The sequence below is a fragment of the Chamaea fasciata genome, unplaced genomic scaffold (assembly GCF_029207755.1).
Source record: "Chamaea fasciata isolate MVZ Bird 193981 ecotype frontalis unplaced genomic scaffold, bChaFas1.0.hap1 SCAF_3, whole genome shotgun sequence".
NCBI classification, from domain to species: domain Eukaryota; kingdom Metazoa; phylum Chordata; class Aves; order Passeriformes; family Sylviidae; genus Chamaea; species Chamaea fasciata.
Window position 1 is genome coordinate 88,832,356 of NW_027094088.1, and position 17,521 is coordinate 88,849,876.

The window sequence follows — 17,521 nt, forward strand, 5'->3', positions numbered from 1 at the left end:
GATTTTGTCATTTGCTGTTCCTTAGTCTTAACCTATAGCAAATTCTCTTAAATTGTTTTATGTAGAAAGGAAAAAAAGAGCTGTGAAATGTTATCAGCTTGTAAACTATTTTCTGAAGGAAAACATAAAATGGACCTGCTGAATATACACTATTTCTGCATTTTGTTCCTGAAATTATGTAAGAAGGCAGTTTATAGCTGAACAAGGTATGTCCTTCTTAGCAATTATATGCTGCCATAATCCTGTTTGCTGGAGTAAAATCCATTTTTATGGGGAAACAAAGAATATGTAGGCATGTACACTGATGGCATATAAAACATCCCAATACACGACCTATTTCTAAAATCAACTTGCCACTTTGAGTTTATTGCTTTCTCACTAGCATTCACTTCACATTTTTCTGTGAGACACTATGTAAACTCAAGATGAGTTTATTTCACAGTGTTTGTGAGAGGAAAGATCCCAACTAGCAAACAAAAGATACAAAACCACATTTTAAAATGTGATCAAATTTGCCAGTAAAATAGGAATTTCTAACCTCTGAAATTTAGTTTGCGTGCCCATTTTAGACAAGGACCTATGAGACATTCTGTTGAATGTCAGATACCGATACTTAAATAATAAGGTCATGTCTAAAATCTTTTTTTGGCTTTTCAGAATACTCAGCTTCTCAGCCCTCTAGCCCTCTTCCATGTTAGAAGAAACCTTTTTCAACACACTGTCAGGATATAATTTCTGGGAAAGTGGAAAAGTACATATTCTGAAATATTTCACAGTGCAACAGAATTATTCACAGTAAATCCTGGACCTTGCCAACTTCTTATGTCTGTCTAGCTATATAAAACATAATTAATTTGGCCCTATCCTAATGGTAAAGAAACTCCCTTGCTTCTACTCCCACAGAACTGGGACAATTTAGCAGAAACACCTCACTCTGCATGTGTTCGTAGAGGTCTGAGTACCAACCACAGGAGTGAGGCTGCAAAGCTCAGGGCATTCAAATGGGCAGATGCAGACAACTGGAGGACCAGGGATCTGAGGCCAGCTGCTGGGTTGATTGAGTGGCTAAGGTCAGCAGTTGGAATGTGTATGTGTGTATAAGGATGTGTGTATAAGGATGTGTGTGTGTGTGTCTGTGTGTGTGTGTGTATATACATATATATATATATATATATATATATATATATATATATATACACACCACTAGTAGCCTTCAATCCTGAGCAGCAGGAGGAGAGGAGCAGCACTTGGCAGCCCACACTGCTCATGTTTACACAAGCTCTATACATCCATGCAGGTGCAGGTAGGTCCCTGCATTCCATCTGTGCTGACCTGTTGTCTGTGGGCACTCGGATGTGCATGACTATCCATAACAATGGACTGAGCCTTGCTGCTGGCTGAACCTGGGCACAGGGAAACACACAGCTTTGGCGTTAGTGAACACAGCAATCACTGTGCCGCTGGAACTGCTGTCTGCAGAGGTCCAGAGCACCCCCCGGGAATTTCTTGTCATCTGACCACAAGGTTTCCAGCCCAGCTTATCCTGCCAAGGATTATATGAGCCTTACTGAGTACAGTGGAGTCACATCCTGACAGAGGACATTGCCACAGTCATCTGTGGCTGAGGGGTGACAGCCTATGAACGCTAACAACCAGGTCTGGATTAAGACGCTCTAGATCATCTGGGACATCTAGTTCCCTGGAATATGGTGTTTCACATTTTTTTAATGAAAACAAAGCTAATTCCTATTTTTTTTATTTATTCCAACTGTTTGACTGTCAAATCCCCACTGAGATAAAACAGCTAGTATAAAGGGGTGTTCTAAGAAAAAAATGAAGAACATGCATTCATATTGATACCAGAATTTAAAAAAAAAAACTTAACATCTTAAAAATCCACAAATAATTTTTAGATTTAGATTATAGAGATAAGACTCTTGTAAGCAATCTCTCAAAATAAGGCAATTATAGACATAAAATCGGCACATTACTTACTTTCCTGAAAGCAGCAGCAAAGGGCGAATCTGAGGTAGATCAACAGAAAACCCACAAGGAACTTAACAGAAATTTCACCTCAGTCAATTACTTCATATTTCTAACATTAAATCTAAGGTCATTATGTTTCATTATCTGAAATAGTTGTAGGTTTATATAAATATTTATTTGCGACAAGTATTTTAGCTAATAACCAGAAAATCTTATTAGATTGTTAAGTCCATCTGCCTTCAAAAGCAGCATGCTTTCTAGTGACAAGGGGACAGATCAGATATTAAAGTAATGGCTTGCTCTTAGCCAAAAAGCAGGAAAAACAGGTATTAGCATATAATTTTCTTTACTGGAGAAACTACAGTCTAGTTCTAAAAAACCAAAACAGAACTTTGGGTTCTTTTTTAAAGGAAAAGCCTCATAGAGACACCGTGAATGCTTACCTCACCTTTATTTGACAAATAATCTTGGGAGTTATTCACTGAAAAGAGACTCTGAACTTAAAATGCACTCTGGGCTATAAAAACATTGATATTTGAGTGGTCTATTAACTGACACTCCCATTGCATGGCTGAGGCCATGCATTTAGCCTTGTCTCTCTCTATGCAAACACACCCCAGCTCTTTTTTTATGTATCAATGCTGTCTATTTTATAAGATACATCTTATAGCTGTCCATTGTAAAACCACAACAGTATTGATATATTTTCTTTCATTTCCTATTTCTATCCAAGACATTAAGTAATTCTTTACTCTTGCTGAAATTAATTTCCTTCCTGTTCCTGAGCCCTGAGCTCTGCTCTTTCCCTACACAGATCTCTCAGACACTTGTACCCGTAATGAGCTTTCCCCATCTTACTCCTCTCCACCCACCCTCCCAATCTGTCCTGTTTGCTTCTTTTACCTTTTCTTCTTCCCAGTTGTCACTGCTATCTTTTTGTCCTGTTTTTCTTTGCCTGCCAAAGATACACTTTCACCACGTCCATGCTAACAATTCCAGTTATTCTCAATGAAGAGTACCTTAAATGGAAATCAATCCCTGAGTCTATTTTACATGTCATAGGAGAACTGATGTCGAGAAGAATGGGTTTTTCCTTGATAATTTTCGTGGACACATACTTCTCTTCATTTACTGAGTACGTTACATTAATAGGAATAGATATTTCTGCAGCAGGTGTTACTGGGATTTCCCTATCTAAGATTCTGATGAGAAACGGAAACCAGTCCAAATCTCAGATAATGTGAACAAACATGAATTATTGTCTCAAAACCAGACCCTCTCTGTGAGGGTGGTTGACAGTCTTGAATTTGGTTAGCTGAAGTTTAAGCTAGTTTTTTGCCAAACTAAGGGAATCGTTTACCTTAGCACAATTTTACACCTCAAGCATCATAAATTCTGAGACTGAAGTAAAAAAGAATCTTTCTCTTCCTCCTTCAACCTTTTTGTCTTCTTCCTCATTTCTGGACAAAATACGGCTCTTACCATAGCTTCCATTAGGCCAGAGCTGTCCTGTAATTTTCATACCAGTAAGAAAGAAGCAACTATTTTGCTTTGCCTTTCAAGGCAAGAGCTTTAATCAAAATCCCTGCTGAATGACACAGGGAAAAACAAAGATCCTGACTCACTAATGAAGTGTCTCAAAGATCTCTTACTGAGGATGAAATATTTCCACGAAACTTGAGAGAAAAAACTATGTATTTTATTTTACAGTTTCAATAAGGAGAAAATATATCAAATATATGAATATTCCAGTGATCAACAGGACGAAATATGGAAAAGTTACGTTCCTGTAATTTCTCTTCATTCATCCCTTCTTCTGTGCTAGTTGTTTCCTGGGTGTGTCAGCTCACCAGCTCTGGCTTCAGAATAGCTTGACCCTGCATATTGATGTTCAATTGTTCACCATCACTGAAGAAAGAATTTGAGAATTTGAATGCTTTATAGCTTTCCTTTGTGAAAGAGGGAAGTCTGTTTTTCTGAGACCAATGAGGTGGGATGGAGGAAAAGTTATATTGCTGCCTTTTTCTGATAAAGTGTCATTCCTTATTCCACTGGCATTAATACTACATCCACCTGTGAATACCATCCAGTGTAACTTCTTTTGTGCATTGTTCAGGATTTCACTGTCTTCCTAACTCCATTCAGAAAGGAATTGGAGAATTCATTCTCACCATCTGTCTAGTTAGAGAGCATTCACTATCTTGTACTACTATAGCTGTGGAGAAAATGTCATTTAAAATGGCTTTAACTCCAATTTATTTTTCACTGGTTGTCAAGCCATTCTCTTTCAGGTGCTAATGAGAATGGCAACAATTTCCACTAGCTGCTGAATCCTGAGCCTCAGATAGTTCTATACATCTACTCTTCTCTGTAGCTAACAGTAGCAAAGGTAGTAATTAATTGGTACTTTCCCGCTTATTCAACTTCAGGGCACAGGCCGGTATTAAAAAAAAAAAAAAAAAAAAAAAAAAGGCAGCATTCCAGCTTTTCTTCTTTTGGTAGGATTTTAATTTTCAATCTCAGTAAAAATAATATTTATCTGACTAAAAATAGCAAAGAATTGGGACAGACATAGCTTAGATTATGATTAGCATAAAAAGCAACTGACTGGGGTGACCATGATGCAAGGTATTTCATACTCTGGAGGAGGCTTCTCTAACAGAATAGTAATTGAGTCAGCACTCCTTGCTTCTCACTTCTTGTTTATAGTGTCTCTTGTTGGGTGAGACAGAGTAAAGGAGTTTCATTGAATACATGGTACATTTTAGGGATCATGTTTGACACCCTTTCTCTTTTCCATTTCTTTGCTACTGACATATATCAGAACAGTGATCCAAATTTCAAAACCAGTTCATTTTAACCCAGCTGCTATGATTCAGTAATTGACAGAAGGCTGCTGCTTGTAATTCTGCTACAGTTAAAAGCACTATTTTGTAAAGAGCATTCTCACAAGAATGCAAAGCTACCACTCTAATTGAGTTTATCACTGTCACCAATGACAATTTATTTTTACTTTGAAGTCAGCATGTAAGACCTACTTCAGGGAGAGCTGTGAAACTTGTTAGTGCTAGAAATCACTTTTTTTTTAAAAGAAAGAACTGCCTTCAAACTCTCTATTGAAAGACTCCACTACTACCACACCACAATAACCAGTGTTCATAGGCAAGTTTTTTACATGGTTTCTCACCTCCAAGAGTCTCAGATTTTTTTCAGAGTCAATAGTTTGTCTGCCTCATTATGTACTCAAAAATGTCTTAGGCTAGCTAGTTATTGGCTTATTCTCCCATCACTAGTACTTCTATCATATAGGTCTACCCATTTTGAATTTCCACCTACACTGTACCTCAGTCCCAAAGTACATCTTATTAATACTTCTAAAGGTCATAAAAAAGGGAATATTACAGAGCAGTATCCCCAGGATGAGATGGACAAGACTTCCAATTACTACTGTCCCAGACAAAAGAACAAATATGACTTCATTCAATACAAAATGTAGACTTCTCTGGTTAGAATTAATGAGAACATCAACAGACCAAAACTAGAGACATTAACGCTGAACTACTTAAAATTGCAGACCAAGTCCAATCTCCATTGAACTTAATGGCTAAGCTCTTGGCTGACTTCGATGAGTTTTGACACAACTGCTGTAAATTAAGAGCTTCTATATGTCCAGCATGAAGGAAAAATAGCTCATATAAAGGTATTCAGCATAAAGGTTTTTAGCAAGCATCTTTGATTTCTCGGCAGTGAGAGAGAATGATTCCAGCCATAGTTGTGAAATCATTCTGGATTTATTCCATGATTATTCTTCCATGAATGCATTTGTCATTTCTGCTGAAGATCTGCTTTTTTCCAATTACCTCAAGACTGAACAGGATATGCATGTTATTTGATAGTACCTCCATCTACTTTAACATACATGTTTAAATCCAGACATGCTAATCAACAGGAGATAAATCAAGGTAAAGATCATCTCTGCTACCAGTCTTCTCTATGATGTGAAAAAGGTGATGTGTATTTCCTGGTATATTTAAAGGCACCTTTTATTTTGCAAAATATGGACAAAAAAATGGCAATAACAAGGAGTGAATTATTTGCATTTTGAGAACAATATATAGAGAAAAAAATGGGTGTTATATTAATTCTTCCAATCATCTTTTATGTTCCAAGATATAAAATGCAGTTTCATGTTCCAAACAAATTTTAGCAAATGGTTTATATGACTTCAACCTAAATTCATAGCAATACATTATTTAATCTTTGTCTTAAGTGTTGCTTCAAAAATATTCTGAACAAATTCTCTCTGACTTTTTAACACCAGCAAATAAATACCCTGTGGAGTGTAAAAATATATTACTGACAATTCCTGAGTGAAAGAATAGTAAGATCTTTTATGTCCTGTTCAACAAAATATATGAACATTTAAGAAGACACTTTAAGGAACTGTAATGCTCTAGAAACGACAAATCAACGAAGTATATTATTTCTGTTACTTTGTGCATCTCAGAACTTAGAGACTGACCTGGATAGTTCCAAAAGCATAATGCCATGATATATGTCTTTACCATTTGTCCTTTTTGTAAACAGAGAAAGGCTCCAGGGAAGGTTATGCCGTCTTTTACTACTAACAGCCTTGGAATGAAAATGTATTTGGTGCAATTTTATTAACTCTATACTCTTCAACTTTTTCTGGTTCTTCGGGAAAATGCAGGTTGAAAATAATAGAAGAAATCACAAAGACTTCATAAATATAGTATTCCACTAACATTAACTCCATTAACTTTAGCAAAAGTGTTCCGTCCTTGGGTAAGCAGACAACAAACTTCCATGTCTCCCACCTTCCCCCAGCACATTCAAATCCTTTCACAAGAGTATCTCCCCAGGGCTCTTGATTAAAATTAGCAACCTCTTGATTCCGACCACTACATGTCTACAGCTCATCCTTGCAGAGTTTATGCTCAATAAGTCGTATTATTCTGGGATATAACTCCAAAGAATACTGGATTAGCACCAGCCGTGGTATGGAAAAGAGTTCTCAGGTCTGGTACGAGTTGCACATTATCAGTTTTCGTCTGCTGTTCTCAGGCAAAGCATGCTGAAGCACCGATTTGGCAGCTGTCAGAGACATATATTTACTGTACCTCTTAAGTCTTCCCAGATTCCTACCACAGACATTTAGTTCATGAAAAGTTTTGTTCCTACATCTAATATTTTTATTATGTAGTGTTGGTTATGACTAAGCACAGCTTGTCTCAGACTTTTCCATTTATAACATAGAGCAGAGCAGCCACAAACCAAATGAACCCAGCAAATTTTGCTATAATGTTGATTTCTGGGGGTGAACAAGCACATTTACATGTGTTATTTTCATAAATATAGTCAAATTAATTGGATTTTAATAAATCATAGTTATAAACATTAACAAAGAAGATATTTAAGGCCAGATCCTACCTGAAATTTTTAAGAATTTCTTCACACAAATCCATTTATGTGTTTCCACATAGGGGACAATATTTTTTGCCTTTGTTTTTAAGTTAAAAATTAAATTCTTGAATAATCTGACTGTACAACCACACTTTTATCAGATAAAAACTCTACACACACGTCCAGAAAATCAAAATGTATAAGGGTAAAGAAAACTGAGGAATTTTTATTTCATTTTACTTGGAATAGCCTTTGGTATGTTTTTGTTTGAGGTTTGTGATCAAACCCGTTTGAGCCATATTCACATATGTGATGTTTTGCCTGATTACAGAGGAAAAAACCCACGCATCAACTAATTGGGCTAGATCTCTCACTTTCAGGAGCAGATTTACCTTGATAATTGAAATCTGCTCATTTCCAAGTAATTTCAGATTTCCTTATGAGTATTTCACATAATGCTGTATGCATCAGATAAAAAATTCAGTGTGCATTTATACAGGACGTGTCAAGAGGAACCATGTTTTATTCCTGCCCCTCAAATAGTAGCAAATACAGTGTTCTGTCAACCCCTGTGTTCATTTGGAAGCAAGACTCTGAGAAGCAGTCTGCATGGCAGAAGGCTTCAGTAGAAAATTATATAACTAGAGATGATTGTTTAAGATGTCTTTAGAGTGAATTTGACTTTCAGATACTCTCAGGAAACAGAACATCACAGAGCAGTAATACACAAGCAAGTTTTACTGTGGTAGCTATATATTTAAACTTCATGAGTTACTGTTGCATAATGCCTTGCTTCCAATTGCATCATATGTTTCAAAGCTTGGCTGTGCTCTTCACATTCAAAATTCTTTTTTCAAGCAAAGGAATTTTTCCTTCTTTTTTTTCCTTTATATTTATGCCATGTTTCCTTTTATCTAACAGCAAAATTCTTTGAACATGAGCAAAAAAAAGCCTCCCTTCAAAACTTGTCTCTCAAATTTTAGTATTCATTCACACTCATAAAGAAACAGCTGATGAAATGTCATCTCTGAAAATATTGAATAGAAAATATCTCCTTCCTTAGATGGAATCTTTTCAGCAAATTGATTTTTAACTTACTCAAAAGCCAAATTGTTTACTATGTGTTTGAAGTAATACTGTCTTACTTAAGATAAGACATGAAAGTGATTTTTGAGGGCTTTGAAGTGATTTTAAAATGGTAACTCTCATATCTAGTATTACCCTTTAATGTTCCAACCAAAGCAAATGACATTGAAAGACTACTTCAACTATGAAAAACTACTAATATTGCTACTAATATTTTTCATCATTATTACAAGATACACTATAGGCAAATGTCTCACATATGACAAGTAACCAATTTTTAATAATATGCAGATTAGCATGACAACTAAAATTGCATGTAAAGACAAACGTCTGTGCTGTGAACTAGCTCCAGGCCACAGTCACATTCCTGATTAATATACCGGCCCAGTTTCTGTTTTCCAAGACGCTGACATTTCAAATCACAGAGATATAAACCAAACAGATTTTAAGCTTTGAGCACACGCTGCTCCCCTTTCACAGCCAAGCTGAAGAATACAACCTCAGGCTGAAGGAAAGGCCATTCTTTCAGGATTCCTACTATGGAAGTTGTCTTTCTTGCCCTTCTCTGTCTCTACCTGTAACCACGATCTCCTTGATTTCTTGGCCCAGCAACAAAAATAATCTGAGTCTTCACTTAACTAATACGACAAAAAAGGTGAAGAGTTTTATGAAACTTCTCACTCTTCAGATATGATTCGCAGCAATGCTGGAAATTGGAAAGAAATGGGAGCCTCTGACCAAGCAGAAGACCAGGGAAGGATTGTCCCCTTTCAGCAGTGACACAAATGTCCATCAGGCTGCCAGCACTCTCTGTCTATTCAAAGTCAAGCAACACAGTATACAAGAGAAGCAATGGTGAAATATCAGGGAACATATGAAAATTATTCCCTTTCTTTGCTCTAATGGAGAGACAACAGCTATGTGAGCGCAGGCAAATTTTATCTTGAAAGGATTTTCTTGCTCTGTATAATAGCGGGTAGGTAGGCACTGTGATGTTGCTGTCCTCAACACCCAGAAAGACACCATTTCTTATTTGAGTTTGGATCTTTGAGCCAACTTTTACAAAATTGTTCTATAAAAAAGAGCAACCCTTGCTACAGAAGAGACAACAAAGCTGACAAAAAAAAAAAAAAAAAAAAAAAAAAAAAAAAAAAAAAAGCTGTCATGAACTCCCATATAGTGGCTTAGGAGATCCATTGGAAAAAGGGTTACAGATATCTCTAGTTTGCCATGTTACTCGGTGAAATTTTTGGCAAAAATTACTGGTATACTAGTTATCAGGGTCCTGCTATAAAGTGAACTTGTTCAAAATGAGTTACCTAATGAACGTATAATAGTTTCCCAGTATGATGCTTTTGTGATAATTATGGCTTCAAATACTTCTGTAGATGTAAATATTAGGCAGCTGTCAGAAGAAAAGCTAAAATTGTAATAAGCATTCTTAGGTTTGCAGGTTAGCATGGCTTCTGTTAACATGATTAAGGATAATTTTTCTCTTTCTTCTTTTTTTAAAATACTGCACTTTTAGTGTCCTTGTAAGTCAATCTCCAACAGAAAAAAAAATTACATAGTTCAGAACATAATTTTATGACTAGAATTATAGAAGTATGCATCCTGTATTGGACTGCTCTGCCTTTCACACTCCATCCATCAAGTTTAGCAATTTACTAAATTCATTCTATTTTCACCAATAAAAATTTCCCTAATAACAGAAGATTCATTTTGTCACCTATTTTCATATTCAGCTCCTTAATTTGGAAAAGCAACAAGCTGCAAAGAAACTGATTGCTTTAAGTTATATAAGGATGGAAATGGGATTTCCCATTAGAACTTTAACTGTTCATTTCTTCAAAACAGAAGCAAAAAGATTTGTGAAATAAAAACCTCAGAAATGATTGACCATAAGGCTGATACTGAGTTCTAAAACCTGAAGTGTAAAATTTCATTATGTAAATAGGTTCTTTCAGGTTCAGCAAGCAATTCAGCTACTACCAAGACCAGGCTGCTGCTCTGATGTGTGAAATGTGACCAGCCCACAGAATCATTGCTCCCCATGCGATGGTAACACCTACTCAAGCAAACTTTAATATTTTTATGCTTTATTGCAGAAGTACTTCCCACTGGACTAAATTACACACCATCCCCATAGTGCAGTGATTGTAATCACTGATCAGCAGAATGTCTCCTCTGCATCCAATGCTTGTAGTACAGATTAATCTGTGCTAGCATTAGTAAAGAACCTTAGCCTGGAGGACCTCAGGCCAGAGCATCAGGGATATTATTTTGAGGCCTACAGGCCTAACAATTTTGCAAGTTTGGCTTCACTTTCATACTGACACAAAAGGTTGCAAATTTAGGTGTACTGTAATTTCTCCTCGGTGCTATGCTATTTATTGATATGTTGGCAGTGAAACATTGGAATATTATGCTGTTTTCCAAAAGCGGGAACCGTGGGAACTCCCAATACTTTTAATCCTGGGAGATGCTCAGGTAGCAAATTCTACAGATTACCAGGAAAAAATCTGATATTCATAATTTTCAGTTTGCAAAGCATTGAAACAGTTACAGAAAGCAGAAATATCAGAGCTTATTGTACCCCTCAAGCTGCAGATTCTTTAGCATTTGATTTAGAGAAATTGTAGGATTTGAATTGAAACATGCACTTATCACTCACCATGCACACTTAACACATTGAACAGTTCACTTCCCAGAGCAGGTGTGGTGCTCACAGACAAGGTTTGTTTTGGAAGCCTCTACGTTAGGTACATAACAAATGTGCTTTATCACCTCCTGGGAGTGGAGAACATAATGATCCAAAGCAATGTTTGTCCTTTTGGCAATGTTAAACCACATCCATGATAAGGACATCCAGTTGAGAAGACTAGACTAAATTAAACCAAAAATAAAAGCCTCAGGGTAGAGCTAAGGGTGGTGGCCCTGGCACAAGTGACTTCAACCTGTGGTCTGCTCCTACTCAGCCAAAAGGCTTGCAAGTGGAGATACAGCCTTGGCCTTTGATGGGGGTCATGGGACTCTGAAAACAAACATGCTACATTGCCAACCAAACAAGTAATATCCTCAGCTTTTGATGAGGATGCTTGTAATCTTCTCAGGTTGTTTTCATTCGTGTTCGAGAGAATGATGCAGGTCCTGGATCCCTATCCAAACATCTAAGTGTAACTATGTATTAATTTTCCTTACAAGTTATTGATAAAGAATTAAGAAGTCCCTCAGGAGAAACCAATATGGGAATTTTATACCTAATTCAATACAGAAATGAACTTTTAATGTAGACTTCTTGGCATCTGAACTTTCATTCTAATTAAGGTTAATTCAGAACCAAAGGAGAATGCTTTTTTTAATAATAGTGCACTACCGGACCAGTAAAATCAGTGCAACAGGCAGAAAAATCACCTTTCTAGGGGAAAGAAAAAGACAAATCTGAAATTTTCAGAGCTGCTTATTTAAAACCTTATTGATGTCTGTACATTCATACTCCCCACTTCAAATAGTTTCCAAAATACAGCTTGATAATTGTATTAGGTGAAATAGTATTGACCAAAATAATTAAGCAAGACTTGTACAGAAAATTCATTAGGGAATTTGTGTAAGAAAAAAAATTACATGTACATTATGCATAGATTTACTGTAAAAGAAAGACTTAAATTCAGCCCAAATACCTGAGCTACAAAAGGAAATGTATCTCATTCCTTTTCTCATATCTTCCATTTGTTTCTGTGGATCTGACATCTTCACTGGTGGTTGCTTTTCTGCCAGGGACTTCTCAGCAATGTGACTTCCAACAGCATGATTGTCTGATTTAATTGTCTGTCTCTGACTCTCACTCATTTGCTCCTTATGCTGACTTTGTATGGGTTATCTGATTTTGAATCAGATAACTTATCTGAAGCTTATACTTGTGAAACAATGTTAATATTCAACAGACCTTGGATTTTCAAGTTTTCAGCTGAGTCACCAGTCCCTTCATTCCTACTTAATGCTGTGGTAATCTGTCTTTTCAGTAAGGTTTATTTTGCACCATTTTTCTAGTTTCTACATGTTACGTATTTCTTTGTGACAGAACAACTGAAATCCTGGCAATAAAATAGAGAGGGATTAATTCTTTTGTTAACATTTATAACAAAAGGCCAACCCTCAGCAGGTCAGTTGTCTCTAGAGTAAATTAGGTTATAATCCATCAAACAGATGTCAGAACCCCATAACGATAGGAGCATATGTATACACTGACAAATTAATTATGTGAAAATTATACAGATGATGGCATGAGAATATTTTATTCTTCCCTTAAGCACATGTATGAAACAGTGGCAATGTAAGCACAGCATGTTCACTTCTTGTGATAATGACAGCATTTGCCAAGACAAGGCAAAGACAAGCCAAGAACCAACTGAAGAAACTGGCATTCAAACTTCAATTTTTATATTACCTTCATCCTTTTGTGTGCTCCCAGAGAGACATCCAAGCACCCATGAATTTTCTCTCTGATCCTTACACAAAGGGGATCCATATCCCAGGCTGGAAAGGACCTGTGGTGTGTCCTGGCTGGGACATAAATTGTTGAAAGTTCATGTTTCTGGGGTTTACCATGGCATTCATACTATGTGTAGTTCTAGTCTGATCCTCAAACTCCCAACTCCCGAAAGTAACTTGTCTAGTTGTAGACAGAAAGAACCAACTGAACACCCAGCTAGATCTACAGGGCCCACTGAACACACAAAGCACTTGTAAACAGCAAGTGGAGTAATCCCACTGAGTAGTCTTCCAGAAAAGCAAAAACCCCTGAAGCTCCTCACAAAGAGACTTCGGAAGTATTCAGTCCCTCTCTGGACACTGTCAGACACTTTGCATCACTCTTACCTAGGACATAATCAAAAATTCAGTTTACATAGTTTGGTAGCCACATGACCTAAAATAAGAGCCTAACTTAGGTACTAAGAGTGCAACAGCACTAACATTGGAGAGAGCAAGGAGGAAACACACCATTAGCCCTGCTGTACCCTGGCTGCTATGGAGACCCCCCGACTGGGCATTTCGGGCAGCTACCCTTCCTGTTTTGGACACCGTAATGAATTTATTCCTGAACTGCCTAGGGAATCAGGGTCTACCACCTCTGGTTAGCAAATAGTACAAATCATAAACTCATCATAAGGTTACCGTCAGGTTGGCCATTGCAGTTATCTGCGCCTGATGTAACAGTAAAATGGTACAAAATCAGGAGTGTCACTTGTTATACCCATTAACCCTGCAAGCCATGAGCAGACTGCATTAAAGGGACTCTAAACACCATGGGAAATTTTAAGCAATTTGCTTTGAATAATGCCTGGCCTATGTTTTATTTTCAAAATTAATAATGTCTCATGAAAATTATAGTATTAAAAGATTATACAAATAGCAGCTGCACAGAAGCATTTAAATTCTTAAAAATTTTCTATATAGTTCATTTCACTGACTTGAACCATTTAGAACAAATATTTTTCTGAAAAATCAGGCAGGGTTATAGAAAAATGTAATTGTGATTAATAGAAAATAGAGACTGAGGCACTCAGGTGGGGTTCTAGATAACCAGCACTCTGCTGTAACTCAGAATTATATTGTAACTAAAATATGAACATTTCTCAGAAACCTAATAATTATTTTTAGCTTTCTGTTTAACTGGAATAATAACACCTATGGATGTTTTCTTCTAGCAAATTATATTTTGGTTAATAGGAGATATTAAATCCATTCTACATGAAATTGTTAACGAGGTTTTTTAAATTTGTTTCTATTTTGGACACCTTTTGAGGTCTTTTGTTTGTTCCATCAGAGTTGCTTTGAATTAAAACATTTACTTCATGAAATGCATGATAAAAAGCACCTGACAGTTTCAAGAGGTTAAGTGGCCATGATCTGTGCACTGTATGTACTGCAGCTGAGAAGAAGATGCAGTTTGACACAGTATCTAATTGGCTGTGACATTCAAGTTTCAAGTGATATTCAAGGAGATGGAAGTCCTGGCTCTAAACATATCCCAACGTGTGCTGGTCTTCTGTCTGTTAACTTACTAATGAACCATGATTGAGTAAAGTAATGAAGAGTTTACAGAGAGCCCCAGGAAACCAATTTCCAATTTCGCAACCAGCAGGCTTTAACTTCACTGCAGTCTTTGCTAATTTTGTCTAGGAAGGGACTTGGATACTAAATACCATTTCTGCTTTTTGTGAAATCAGACAGACTTTTGCAGTCCCTGAATACTTACTTGCTAATGAATGTCTCTTCTACAGATCCATTTTATTTCCATCTGTAGTTGTTAAAAATAGGCTGAAGAACTAAAAAATGATTACTGAGAGAAATGAAATTATAATCACTGAAAATCAGAGGCACTGTTAGACTGTTAGGTGAGAAGGAAATTTTAATCTTCAGTCTGATCTGGGATGAACCATGGGAATAGGTGTAAGAAAAATACAGATGCTTAATTTTGAGGGGGGAAAAAAAATAATCCATATGAAAATCTTTTACACATAATGTCTCTTTGCGGCTGTAAAGAACCAGTACTTCTACCTACCCTGCATACAAAACAACTCCATATGCAGTGCATAGAACAACATTTGCAACAAAACCGTTTGTCTTGAGCCAGTATCCTCAATGTTTGTCACACAAGGCTGTTGGAAAGAACAGTAAAATAGGAGAGAAATCAAATGTCAAGAGAAAAGATATGTTTCTGAGGACAAATTTGTTACATATTTCTCTGCTGAACAGAAGAGTTTCTATAACCAGGGCCTCATAAATTGTAAAGGCCTCATTTTTCTTTTTTTCTCAGTAAAACATGATTTTAAACACAGTTTTCAAAGATGATAAAACTAGTATAACATTTCAACAGTTATGTCTGTAACTAATAATGCAGAAACATTTCTGTACTATACCTATAAAAACAACTGCAAAAGCAGTCTCTATTTCAGCACCTTTTAACTGAATTAATGTACTTCACATAAATTGCAATCTAAAATGCTACCCATCATGCAGAAGGGTTTTTTTTCCCCCCTGTTGTCTCCTGATCCTGAGCTTGTAATTTAGAAAGCTTGCAGCTTTTTCAGGGGATGTAATCTTGCAATGCTCAAAACAGCTTTGTCTGTTATTCATGCTTGTGTGAGTGCAGGGTGAAGAAAATTTTAAATCATAGACCACTCTAAATTATTTTCTTAGTGAATTACACTATTGTGTTGACAGAGGAATGACTTGAGATATAATGATTTAAAAATGCGTAAAAGTGAAATTGTGTATTCTGTGGACAATGGAGCGAGGAGAAAGCTACAATCTAAAAGTCATAAAGTGTGCGTTGGTAACTACGCAGCTCCTATCACTGAATATGACTCGCACAGCTCTCATGAATTCTGGGTGCTCTGTTCTAAAGGGCACTTACATATAGGGTGTATTTTAACATTTCAGAGCCTCTCCATATTAAAGAGTTGAGATCATTGCAAACTGTAATCTATCATTGAAAGAATCATACTGCATAATTATCAAACAGGAAGGAGCCCTTTTTCAGTCTGATTATGTAAAAAGGCATTACAAGGAGAGAATCAGTCTGGATTTCTGTCTGTAGTGCTATTATTTCAGTCAACCTTCTACTTAGTCGAGTGAAGAGTTTTGTGTTACTTTAGGTCTTATTGGCATTGAAGCACAGCATTCCATTTATTATCTCAATGTACTTAATATGCATTCCAGTTTCACAACAAATCCTCATGGATCCATACTCTAGACTCAGTATTACTTACTAATGCATCAGATTTTTCTTTCCAAGCTTAAAACATAAACAAGATATTCACTGATGAAGAGAATTCTGTTAGAATCTCAAGAATCTAAGAGAAACACTGTTAGAAATTACAGGCATCTTCTTAAAAATTTTTTAAATCTTAGGAAAACATCTCCAGGAAAAAGATATTACATTTTTCCAAACAACTAAACCACTGAGCTATGTGTGTAGGCTGCAAAGGTGAAAGAACACAGATGGAGGAAACAAGACTGAAAGAAGGGAAACCTGAATCACTCAGATTATGTCTGTTATCTTTCAGATGAGGAAAGGTAAACCATTTGTTTTAAGAGCCTATAGAAGGCAAATCCTTGGATGAACAAACTTCTTCAGTAAACAGACTAGTGCAATAATTTTCTTTGGCAAAATTAAACTGATTCATTATTATAGAACTATTATTAACAGTTCCAAGCTGTAAGTCTCACTATGTCTTTTCAGAAATACACAATTATTTAGCAAAAAAAGTATGAGTCTACTTTTTACAGAATTCCAAAACCACTAATTGAAAATGCATTATGAAAAGGAATGCATGGCTGAGGTATTTTATCCAGTCCAGTAACAGATTCAATGACATTTTCAGCAATAGCTCTCTATTATTCACATTGTATTACTTGGTAAATTTAGCAGAAAGAAGAGGATGGGAAAATATGAACACAAGAAATATGAAAATAATGAAACTTTAATGTAGCACGAAAAGTGTGACAGATGTAATACCACAAAGAGTCATTAAATACTTCCCAGTTCATCTCTTTTTATCTCTCTCATCCTGCCACTATCAATTATTCCTAAAGTTTCTCCATGTTTCTGCAAGACTTAAGGAAGCAAATTTAATTTATGGTTTTTGCTTGTTATCTCTATGTCTAAACTGGCTACTAATACTTCAAGATGCTGAACCATGTGATGCAAAATCTCTTTTATTGGTGGAAAACATAAACATTTTTTTACATATGCCATGAGCCATTTTCATATTTGTTTCTAGTATTCACACCTTAAAAAGACACGTCTAAATAAAGCAATTGTTACAGTTCTTATCTAATCTTCTTATCATATTTTTGCTTCTTGTATGCCCACAACGTATTTAAATAGAACTTACAGTAGTCTTTTTAGTTGGATCAATGAAGATGAAAGAGTGCCTTGAGCAGAACTTATTTGTCCTTGTCAGCTGTAGATAACCAAGTAATACACTTAAAATAAAGTTATACTGGAATAGCCTGA

General features: G+C 36.2%; 1 long non-coding RNA gene across 5 annotated transcripts in view; it reads right to left on the reverse strand.

Moving 5' to 3' along the window:
* Positions 1 to 17,521, reverse strand: part of LOC136287224 (uncharacterized) — a 169,293-nt gene that overhangs the window by 86,590 nt on the left and 65,182 nt on the right. For 2 of the 5 annotated variants that reach the window (XR_010720119.1, XR_010720115.1), the window contains exons 7-8: positions 15,062 to 15,158; positions 12,944 to 13,059 (exon numbers count right to left, since the gene is read on the reverse strand). The exons of the other annotated variants lie outside the window; for them this stretch is intronic. This is a non-coding gene — a long non-coding RNA (uncharacterized lncRNA). The remainder of the gene's footprint in view (positions 1 to 12,943; positions 13,060 to 15,061; positions 15,159 to 17,521) is intronic. 5 annotated transcript variants of the gene reach the window in all.